The following is an 11,432-nucleotide window of genomic DNA, read 5'->3' as shown; positions in this document are numbered from 1 at the left end:
ACTAAGGTTAACGGCCAATATCGGGGCTTATTGGGCATTTATGAAGCGCCTTGCCCCGAAGATCCGTCAGTGGCATAGGGATGCATACTGCGGTTCTATATTTCAACACTACATTTTATTTGGGGCTCCTGCGCCTGATCGGCCCACCCTTGAGCTGCTGCTGAGCTTTTTCGATAGAGATAATAACACCTTTTGTATACCTGATTCAAAAAGTGGGGGTATGAAAAATGTTAGTTTTGATTTGCAATGGGTCCACAACCATACTTATTTCCCAATTTATGGGGAGGACATAAGGAACAATAGGGACTCAAGAAGCAGAATATGGCTGGAATACTTCGCTAAGCTTTTCATTTCTGAAGAGGGTAAGAAGTTAAAAAAAATCAGAAACCAGCCAACGTAACATCTTGAAGGGCTACTTGAACGGCTTGTTGAATCTACCAAAAAGCGGGATATCGAGGATTTTGCTCTGCTACAAATTTTGTACCAATGCTCTATGATATGGAGTCCCATAGCAGGGGAAGGTATCCCTAGACCCTTACTCAGGTACCTGGATAGCATTCAGAGGGTCAATTCTGTTGCATGGGCCCCGTTCTTTTATAATGAAATTATCAGGGGCATTGGAGTTGCTTTGGAGGGAAAGAAGAAGCAAAAGGTCGCATATGTCCCAGGTTGCATGACACTATTGTGTGTAAGTTCCATATTTTACTGATCTTGTTTCATTCTAATTCGTACCTATGCATTGTTAGTTCTAACTTATTCTATGTTAGTTCTATTCTGTAGCGTGTTAGTTCTAATCTGCACAGTGTTAGTTCCGTTCTGTAGAGTGTTAGTTCTAATCTGCAGATTAGAACTCACACGCTACAGACAGATTAGAACTAACACGCTGCAGAATAGAACTAACACTCTACAGAATAGAACTAACACTGTGTTAGTTCTATTCTGTAGAGTGTTAGTTCTAATCTGCACAGTGTTAGTTCTATTCTGTAGAGTGTTAGTTCTAATCTGCACAGTGTTAGTTCTATTCTGTAGAGTGTTAGTTCTAATCTGCACAGTGTTAGTTCTATTCTGTAGAGTGTTAGTTCTAATCTGCACAGTGTTAGTTCTATTCTGTAGAGTGTTAGTTCTAATCTGCACAGTGTTAGTTCTATTCTGTAGAGTGTTAGTTCTAATCTGCACAGTGTTAGTTCTATTCTGTAGAGTGTTAGTTCTAATCTGCACAGTGTTAGTTCTATTCTGTAGAGTGTTAGTTCTAATCTGCACAGTGTTAGTTCTATTCTGTAGAGTGTTAGTTCTAATCTGCACAGTGTTAGTTCTATTCTGTAGAGTGTTAGTTCTAATCTGCACAGTGTTAGTTCTATTCTGTAGAGTGTTAGTTCTAATCTGCACAGTGTTAGTTCTATTCTGCACAGTGTTAGTTCAAGTCTGTAGCGTGTGATGGCTTGTTAGTTCTATTTTATTACACGTTATATCTAATTTATACCACGTTATATCTAATTTATGTTAGTTCTAATTTAAACCACGTTATAAACCTAATTTATACCATGTTATATCTCATTTATACCAAGTTAGTTCTATTTTATAACAAGTTAGTTCTAAAATTTTAACCAAGTTTGTTCTAATTTATACCAAGTTAGTTCTATTTTATACCATGTTAGTTCTAATTTATACCAAGTTAGTTCTAATTTATATCAAGTTAGTTCTATTTTATAACAAGTTAGTTCTAATTTAAACCACATTAGTTCTAATTTATACCAAGCTAGTTCTATTTTATAACAAGTTAGTTCTAATTTATAACAAATTAGTTCTAATTTTAATCTCGATCAGTGTCGCCTCGGAAACTTGGTCCCGACAGTGGACTGATCGGTTCCGAAATCTCTTCACGAAGTCATTGACCGATTCCGACTTCCGTTGCTTCTCAGCAAGGAGAGTGGCCATTGACACCTCGGTGTCGTCGTCGAAGAAGCGGGCGAGGAAAAGCTTTTCAACGTCGGCCCACGCCTTGATAGAGCCGGGCTCCAATTTGCGGAACCATTCAAAGGCCACCCCCTTGAGGGTACCTATGAACAGTCGAGTGAGAATGGCGTCATTCCCGGTAAGGAATCCGGTTTGCGCCATAAAATAATAGATGTGCTGCGAGGGTGACCCCTTGCCATCAAACTGTAACAAGCTGATGGGTTTGAACTTCGCTGGGTATGGGACCGTGTCCCATTCCGTGGGGTAGGGACGTACCACCCCCAGCTTGTTCATATTTTGCTGAAGCTTCAGCGCGTTCAGCTGGTCTTGGAATTCATCGAACCTCTTGTCACGGGTGCTATCCGCAGTGTGCGACGTTCCTATTGATGTCTTGGAGGAATAATCGGAATGTTGATTATCCTCCGCCTCAGACACGGGACGGAGGGGAGGTACCCACTCCCTGTCTCTAGTTTGCCGGGGTAAGGGGCGTTGGGCCCTTTTCTTCTTTTTCTTCTTGTTCAGCAGTTGTTCCATCATCTCTCTTAGAGAGTCGATGGTCGCCTGCTGTTCCTCCAACTTTTGAGCCATTGTCTGCTCGTGGTTGGTATTGGTCATGTGTGCCTTCGCCTGCGCGTCTTGGCTTGAGCGCGAGGTCTGAGATGTGGCAGCGGCCGAATGGTCCTCATCTTCGCCGCAGGAGGGAGGTATTAGGTTGGAATAGTCAAACCCAATACTTACCCCCCGGTGACTACGGGTTCGCTGGAATATGCCTTCCTGCCGGCGTCGAGCGGACCGAGTGTTAGGTCTTAGGGCGGAATCCGAGTCTGGCGAGTCGGAGAGTACTGCCTTCCCTTTATCCGTCATGTTAACCGTGGCGGATGAGAGTTCCAAGTCATCGGCAGCGCGTCTTTTTTGGTGACGGCGCCTTTGACGGGAGGGCCTTGGTCGAGAGGACTGTTGGGACAGTCTCCCAAACACCGAAGGTCTCGCCGTTCCGACGCATTGACAGTCGGCGAGGACCGTGTGGATGAGTCTCTCGCAGTGGCACTGAGGATTCGCCTCATGGATAGTGCGTTTGCGAGTTAAATATTCTCTGAGGTCTTCTACGGGCGGTTGGTGACAACCCCCGGCCTCAGAAGAGTCGCTCTGGTGAGTCGACGAGAGGTTTTTGGGTGCGCCCTCTGGTGCGCGTTGGATGGAATGCTTTGGTGCTGGAGTCGAGCGATCTCGCCTTGACTGGCGAGTCTTCGCGTTTGAGCGAGCTCCAGTACGTGGGCGGGTTTCACCCCTTCGCCTGGAAGAACGGGTTCGCGAGGACTCGCCTACTTCTCTACCTTTACGTTTATCCGTCAAATGGTTATGACGAGGCTCGCCAGCCTTCGAGGATTCGCCTACTCGGGTAGGCTCACTCCTTGGAAGTGAGTTATTCGCATCAGGGATATGACCTGAGAAGCGAAGTCTTCCCGAGCGGGCGGCTCTGCCTTCCTCAGTTGGCGCTCCTGACTTGGAGGGCCTCCCAATGTCGGGCAGTTTGCCTTCTCGCCTAGCGTTCCTCGGGCCCGTATGATGGCTCAGGCCGTTATGAGGAACGGAGGTTTGGACCTCCTGTCTGACGAGTTCCTGCCGCCGCTGTTGGTTAGTTCTCCCAACGGGGAGAACGTCACCGCGAGCTGTGGCAGCGTGGTTTGTGCCGGAGTGAACCGGCGTTCCCTTCGGGGTAGGTGTCTGCGGGGATCGCTTGGCGACCCATTTGGCAGACCCTTGCCCTTTGCGCTCGACCCCCGGCTTGGCGTTGATCGATTGTGAGGGAACGGGTTCTTCCGATGAGACTCGGGTAGAACCCGTAGGTGCAGAGGCTTTGACCGTCTGAGGTCGGCCTCGACGCACGACTCTGTGACGTTTGCGGGACGCATCGCCACCAGAGGAGGAGGAGGACAAGTACTCTTCGTACTTGGCCTGGTCGAACTCAATTTCTAGGGACTCCACTGTCGTCCCTACAGCAACCTCATCAAACTGAGCCACCACCATTTCACTCGATGAAACAGCTTCTCCCACTGTGGTCGCCATCTTCTGTAGGGTGAATATTTGATTTCCCGAAAGAGGGAGTTTCGTTTGTATTTATAAGAAGGCTTATTACAAACTAATGATCAAATAGTTACAACAGAAGCAGAGGGAAGGCCCTCTTTGTTTTGTGTGGGGACTTTTAGGTGGCTACAGGATGCTTCGCTCGATGCTCGTGTCGAGTCTGCTTCCCTTGGACCGTTCGAATGAGGTTGCTGGAGAGCTTCAGTTCGCAGTAGAAGCTCAACTTGAGAGAGTTCGGGTCTGTTTAGTTCGCCGGCGATCGGAGCTCGGAACTAAGCAGTGGTGCTGCAATGCAAAAAGGTTATGCAGAGAGCTTGGTCTCAACTCTTTTCTCTAAGTTTTGCGACCTCTCCTCCAGTGTGCCGGAAGGGGCTTTTAAATGGGAGAAGGACAACTTGACTCCTCCTTGAATTGTGGGATGTGACCACATCTTCTTCAGAGACGTCTAGCTGTTCCTCGAAACCATGAACGGTCATTCCAGGGATTGTGCTTTATGTCCTGTCACCTACGATGGGAAGGCCCATTCTTGTATGTGAGGCAACAAACGACTGCTATCCGAGTGGATTTGACCAGCATTAATGAACCGCATTTATGAGTCCGCAGATCGATGAGGCGTCTGTCCGATCACCAGTACTGTGCGTGACCGCCCGGCGTGCTTTGAGCACGACGCTTTCTCCTTTCCGGTCAGGAGAGGCGGTGAAGTAGGTGTACAGTACTCGAGTGAGTCTAGCCAGCTTGCCGAGTGCCGGCGGACCCAGCTCCAGACTCAGACAGCCGAGGTGAGTCGCATTTATGAATGCTCAGGTTGACTCGACACCTGTCCAGCTCCTTCGCGCTGTGCGCACTGTGGGCGGCCGTTTTGACGGCCCTGGGGTACTGTGCTCTCTCTCCCTTTGGGTCGAGAGAGGTGGGAAGGCCCACCTCAGCACGTGGGGTAGTGGATACCCAGCTGTACTGACGGTTTTGGGGCTTGCTGGCGGATTCGACTCCGAACTCGGGCAGGCGAGTTGAGCGAAGAGCAAATTTCCGCCATCCTGATCGCTCCTGACTCATGCTGGCGAGTCGACCGTTAGGCGAACCTGGATTTGAGCACAGTCGACGTCTACGCGGTTTAGGTCCGTGTCAGAGAACTGGGCGTGCGAACTCTTCTCGTAGACAAATTCCCTGTAGACCCATAGAGGTATTTTTTACCGTCTACAAGACCCCCTTCAAAGTTTTCGGACCTAAACTGGCTTGCGTGTGGTCTGGAACACTTTGAATGAAGAAACTGTTGGCGAAGCAAGTGCCTTCGATTTCTCTTAGGATTTTTAGCAAACCCTCAGCTATCAACGGGTTTGATGTGCCTTTACCGATTACCGTTTGAATCGGGCTAGCCATACTATTCTCCTCAGTATGATGAGTTGTCGAACAGTTTCTCTTAGGCTTAATGCTAAGATTTCTGCTCTAACCCTTAGCCATCTGGGGCGTGGGTTTCAACCGTTTAAGCAAGGTCATTCTTTTGGCTTTGTTCGTAATTTTACCTTTGAGGGCGAATGCATCGTCAAGGCGAAATTAATTTTTGAGAGCCAATTCTCGCGCGACTCGTGGGGTTATGCCCAGTATTTGCAGGCGAAACCCTTCCTTTTGTAGGCGGAACCGGATCTGACGAGAGATGAGCCACGCGTCTGCTGACAGAGCCTCGTGCTTCCCAGCTAAGACATTGGATCGTGGCGATCGTGACTTGACAGCACGATCCTCGTGCGTTTCGCCCTGCGACGTATCGTGGCCGTGGTTCTCGGACTCAACCGTTGGATTCAACCGCCAGTCTTGGTTCCTTCGATGTACTGAGGGTGATCTGGACCGTCGAATTTAATCGTGGCCACGTTTCTTGTTCGTTAGGGTTTTCGCCTTTCGAGGGCAGTCGTGGTCACGTGGGCAACTCCGCCCTTCTAAATCAGCCGTTTTCCTCCATTGGGATTTACCGTGCTTTCAAATCTCGAAAGGGAACATCCAAGGAAAGAATTCCCGCTTCCTCTTACAATGGCTCCGAAATCTAAGAGGTGCAAAGTGAGGGGTGCAGGTCCCGGACGTTACTCCGACCGTCTCTCTGCCGGCATGCCTGCTGGTGCTCTGGAGTCGTGCCCAGGTACGTTGATGGATTCGTTGGGCGATCCCTTGCAGGCCTTAGGCGTCGGATTTAGGGAGATGAGTGTTGCTTATTTCCCCGATTTGGGGCAAAGTTTGCCCTATTTTGCCTTTAGAGGATGAGTACTGTCCCCGCGGGCGAATTCTCCAGTGGGGAGGAGACGAACCCCCTTTTCGTAAGGCGAGTTCGGCCCTTTCCATTAGAGGGGGGTGTAGTCCGTAGGGACAGACCTCGTTCGAAGTGGGTTCCCCCTTTCGATAGGCGATTTCGCCTTCCTATGTTCGATGGGCGATTTCACCTCTACAGCGGATTTTGTCTCAATTGACTTTCTATTTCTTGTTGCAGCGACCTTCCCTGATGAGGCTTTCCCGGAGGGTGTGGCCGTTGGCCACGTCGGGGCTAAGAGCTACACGGCCCCTTCTCGTTTTCCCTCGTTGGCTCCAGTACCCTTGTTCACTGCTGATAAGCTGCATGGTCTGGTACAGAGGGTCACGGATGGTCATCACTTGACCCTGCGCGAGCTGACGACCAATGCGGCGCTGACAGATGAGGCCAGGGCAGAGCTGCCGAAACCTCAATTTCTGTTCGGCGACTCCATGACCGACCCTTCTGCCCTGTTGCTCAAAGAGAGCCGGTGGTTCCGCACGGTAGAGGGGACCCATTATTACCTCCCCAGCATGCCGAGAGGGTTTTCGATTGTTGAGCTGCGGTCCCTCGCGATTCCTCGGACGATGAACTGGGATTTGACCCCCACTCAGGACGGGGTCACTTGTGGCGTCTTTACGGGCTCTACGGCTGGGTACGGAGTGGAGAGTTCGTGCAAGCATGTGACGGGTCTGCGCCCTGGCTTAGTGTCTGCTGAACCGCCCGTGGGGGAGTCGACAGCGGTGGCGGAGACCTTCCGTCACCGCTTCTTCCGAGTCGGTGGAAGCTTTCCCCCGAAGGACTTTAGAGCCCCGGGGTGGGTTTACTCTGCACCTGGCAGTGACACGTGGTGGTCCAAGATCACCGACTATGTTTTGGCCGAGAATGCTGACCTCAAAGGCACAGAGCTGTATGTGGCCCTCGAAGCCACTCGACATGGCCTGCGGATCAACGCTTCTCAATTCCATAGCATTCTGGAATTGTATTGTGCGGAAAGCGGCACATTTTTCACCCCCAACGGTGAACTTGGTATCACCCCCTTCGAGATGCACGACGTGTCAGGGCTACCTCTGGGAGACTTCCCTTATGAGGAATACGTCCCTGATCAAGCTGAGATCGATCAGCTGTCAGACAATTCCCCTCTGGCGGTTGAAACTCTGTGGGAGTTACTCTGTCACTTCCACATATGCCTCAGTACCTTAGGGGCCTCGGATCATAAGGGGAAGAGGAAGAAGACCCCAGGGATTAGCCACAAGAATTGGGCTGATTATCTGTTCCCGGGGAACGATGTCAAGGGTACGCCTGCTTTCCCGTTAGGCGCCTGTGATGAACCCGAAGTGGAGGCGAGGATAGCTAAAGAAGGAAGCACCGTGATTCTCGACCGCGACGAAGGCGGATTTAAGTCTGGTACGGTTCTTCACTCATTCCATCATCAGGCGAAGTTTCTCATTTCGGGGAAGGCGCTGCTCGCGGGGTACCTCATGTTATGGCTGAAGAGGTGCGTAATCCCCACTCACTCCTTCGAGGCTCTTCCTATAGAGGTCGTGTATCCGGCGGTTTGCCTGGCTCACGGGAAGTCTTATTCCCTGGTATCGGCGACGATAGCGTGCATCCATCGGGGGCTCCGTACTCTGACGAGCCAATTCTGCCGTGTGTCGGTCCTCGACGAGGGGGAAGGAGAAGTTATCAGAACCCCCAATCCTAGGGTGGGGCTACCGTATACCTACTTGGTGGCATGGTTCGTCTATCACTGCGAATGCTTGATGAGTGCCCCGGCAGCGCTTCAGGGAGACAGGTTTGTCCCCTTTGTCCAGCGTTTGGAGAGGTGCTCCTGGAAGTGCAAGGACATCCCCGATACGAGGAAGACGCTCTCCCACTTCGGGCACTATAATTTTCGTCGATCTTTTCCTTACTTTAGCGGGGGTGGATATGGAGAATCTCTCAGGGATGCGCCGACGGCGGATCACCACACAATCCTTTCCCGTGGTGCCTTTCGCTGGTTGGTGGACATTCGACCAGGGTATCACGTTCTGAGAACAGGCTCCACATGCTATCTCGAGCCATACATCCCTTGCAGGTTTGCCCGCCAGTTTGGGTATGATCAATTGTATGTGGGCAACGCCAACCCTCGCCTACACTTCGAAGGAGGACTGGTTGACGGCGCTCGGGGGTGGTTCTGGACCCATGCTGGAGGTACTCAAGCTCGTTTTGAGTTGCCTGCGAAGGACCGCGATTTACACCACACGCTCTTGTACTGTCGGTGGTATCGGGGTGCTAGTGCTGACCCCGCCAACTTCTGGTTCCAAAGCTCATGTCTGGCGGAACGCGATCGTCCCATCAGGGGCTCTCTCCGTTCTTCAAAGAGAAGGGGCCACCAAACCGCTAGGGAGTTGTTCTCGGAGGATCCAGTGGGGGACTGTGAGAGCTTCGATGCTGGTGGCGAACCTGAGGTTCCCGATGTTCAAGCTCCGGTTCAGAGTCCGACAATCGGACAAATGGGGGCACCTTTGCTATCCCCGAGTAGCTCGCTTCTCTCGAAGCGTCAGCGGGAGGCGGTGGCCGAGAGTTCCAGAGCGGAGGCGGCCAAGAAGGCTCGCTGTGATGGGACAGTCGGGACCATCCAAGTGGCAGGGGGTCGGGATGACGTTTCTCCGATAAGGATTCCTGGAGTGGCTCTGTCCGGGTCTGGAGTGGCTCCGTCTGGGTCTGGAGTCGTGTCGCCTGCCTCACCTGCCGCATCAGGGGCAGTTCAGGAGACTCCGAAGGACGTTCCTCTGCCGTCCGACGTGGGGTCACCGTCGGGAGTTCCAACGGCTTCTTTGCCCGCATCACGAGGTAGTCTTTGCAACAGTACCCTTGATTGCAATGTTGCTCTTGCACCTTCTGATATCGGTAATGGATCTATGCAGGTGCGGTTGAGAAAGTGATCTCCATTCCTTCCGACGAAGAGGAAGAAGCTGGAGATGATGAGGGGCTTACGGGCTTAGGTAAGTATAGACTTTAGCATTACTCGTTCTTTCATGCTTCACCGTAAATAGGGTCCCTTACGAGGGGTCTCCGTTAATTCTCTTGGTGCATTTGTAGCCGATCCTGCCCGCGAAATCGCCGGCAAAGAGGGTCCTTCCTCTTGGGCGAATCGCTCGTCTAGGGAGACGGGCGAATCTGAGGAGGATGACGACGACGCCTCAATACACGAGGCCCTGTCGAGTGAGGAAGAGGATTTGACTCATGAAGATGCGACTGGTCAAATAGGGGGATCCCCTGCTCCTGCGGCGGTGTCTGCTGAGGATCGTTCCTCAGTGCGAGAGTCACCGCTTCAAAGAGAGGTTTCTGCTCAGCACGTGATCACCTCCCTGTCGGGGGTCGCCGTTGATGCCGTGATTGCTGTTCCGAGGTCATCATTGGTCACACCGGCCCTGGCGACGCCAATTACTACTTCCACAGTTATGGCCAGCGGTGCTTCAACCGCGGTTCCATCTATGATGGAAGAGGCTGCCCTCTCTCCCTTGGAGCGTGAGCGAAGAAAGAGTGCGGCACGATCCGTGGCTGAATTCCATGACACTATGGCTGCCTGCATCAGGCTCGCGCTGGAAGAGAGTTGTCCTTTCGAGAGCTTCGAAGAGGATATCGACTACATCATAGGCTTCTTAATCAAGAGGCTAAAGCATTCTGGGGCGCAGCCTTATTTCCAGCGTAAGGAGGCGGTGAAAGAAGCCATCCAGCAGTTGCTTGCTCTTCGCGCGAAGAGTTCCACTCTTGTGGATCTTGCATCCGGCGAAGTCCGAGCGGTGGTGCAAGAGCGGGATCGCCGTCTGAATGAAACTATGTCACTAGAGGCGAGATTGTCGGAGGAGCTGGAGCAGGCCAGAGCTGAGAATGAACGGATGGTCTTCGAGCGACAGAAGGCTGACAACCGCGTTTCTCGCCTGTCTTCGGAGGTAGAGACTCTGAAGCAGGTCATAGCCAAGGCGCGGGCCTCATTGGCTATTCAAGAGAAGGCTCGTGAGCAGGCGGTCAAAGAGTTGGAGAACATTGAATCTCGCCAGCAGCTGACTGCCAATTCAGTGGAGGAAAAGGAGCGAGCCCATAAGGAAGCCAAAGAGACCGTTCAAGACTTGGCCTCGCGTACGGATGAAGATCTTCGCCGAGAGATTCTAAGGAGGCTTGAACTTCGCCATGCCGAAGAACTTCGTGAGGCGGAGCTGCGGTTAAAATCTCTGTAATTCGCTTTTAATTTTCCGTTTGTAATGGGACTTCCCTTTCACGAATGAAATTATCCCTTTTGTTTCTGGCCTATTGTCATTTGTGTGCGTGTGCCATTTTCGTAACCATGCATTGGTCAGAATCTGGCCGCAAGAGGACCTCAACTGCAGCGGGATTATCATCGATCGATTTGCGCTGTAGGTTTATTTCGATTGCAGGCGAATTCGGCCCGCAGGCGGATTTGCAAATGCTAATGGCGATCCTGACTCTGATCGGGTTACGCTTTTAGCGGGCCACGTGTTAATCCACGTGTACGCCGGTTAAGGAGACGTGGGATAGCCGCCTCGCATTAAATGCGAGGTAGTGGGCCTCTTCGTTCCCCACGTGCGATTTGAGCCGTTTGTTGAAGATCGTGCTCAAGGAACTGCCAGATCTTGTCCGTCCAGATCCGATCCGTTCGGTCTTGCTCTCTAGCTGCTTTAATCCTGAACGGTCTAATCAAGTACTGAGTAACCGCCTAGGACTCTTAGGGTATTTAACACCCTAACTCTTCCTCGAGAGGGCCTATCGTCTTCCTCAGAGTAAACCCGAATTTCTTCTTCCTCATACTCCCAATGGCGCCGAAGGTGAAGAGAGTCGTTTCCAAGAAAAGGAAAGAGCCTGGTTCTTCAGGTGCTGCCGAAGCCGTCGCGGCTGAAGGTATCTTCTTGCTTCGACTTTCGTGTGAGTTTAGTTGGTGTTCCTCCCCCAATTGTTCCCTGTGCCGCTTGTTGCGTCTTACAGGTCGAGAGGAGGTGCCGGCTGGCGAGGAGCATGCGGCCGAGCCTATTCTGATTTCAGACGATGAATCTGAAGGCCGTGCGAACTCCGCTGCTTCGGGTCCCGTTCCCCAGCCGGGAGCCGAACCTTGCCTCGAAATTCC

The sequence above is a fragment of the Asparagus officinalis genome, chromosome 7, assembly GCF_001876935.1.
Source record: "Asparagus officinalis chromosome 7, Aspof.V1, whole genome shotgun sequence".
NCBI classification, from domain to species: domain Eukaryota; kingdom Viridiplantae; phylum Streptophyta; class Magnoliopsida; order Asparagales; family Asparagaceae; genus Asparagus; species Asparagus officinalis.
The sequence above is the reverse complement of the archived record's forward strand: the minus strand, read 5'-3'. Positions refer to the sequence as shown.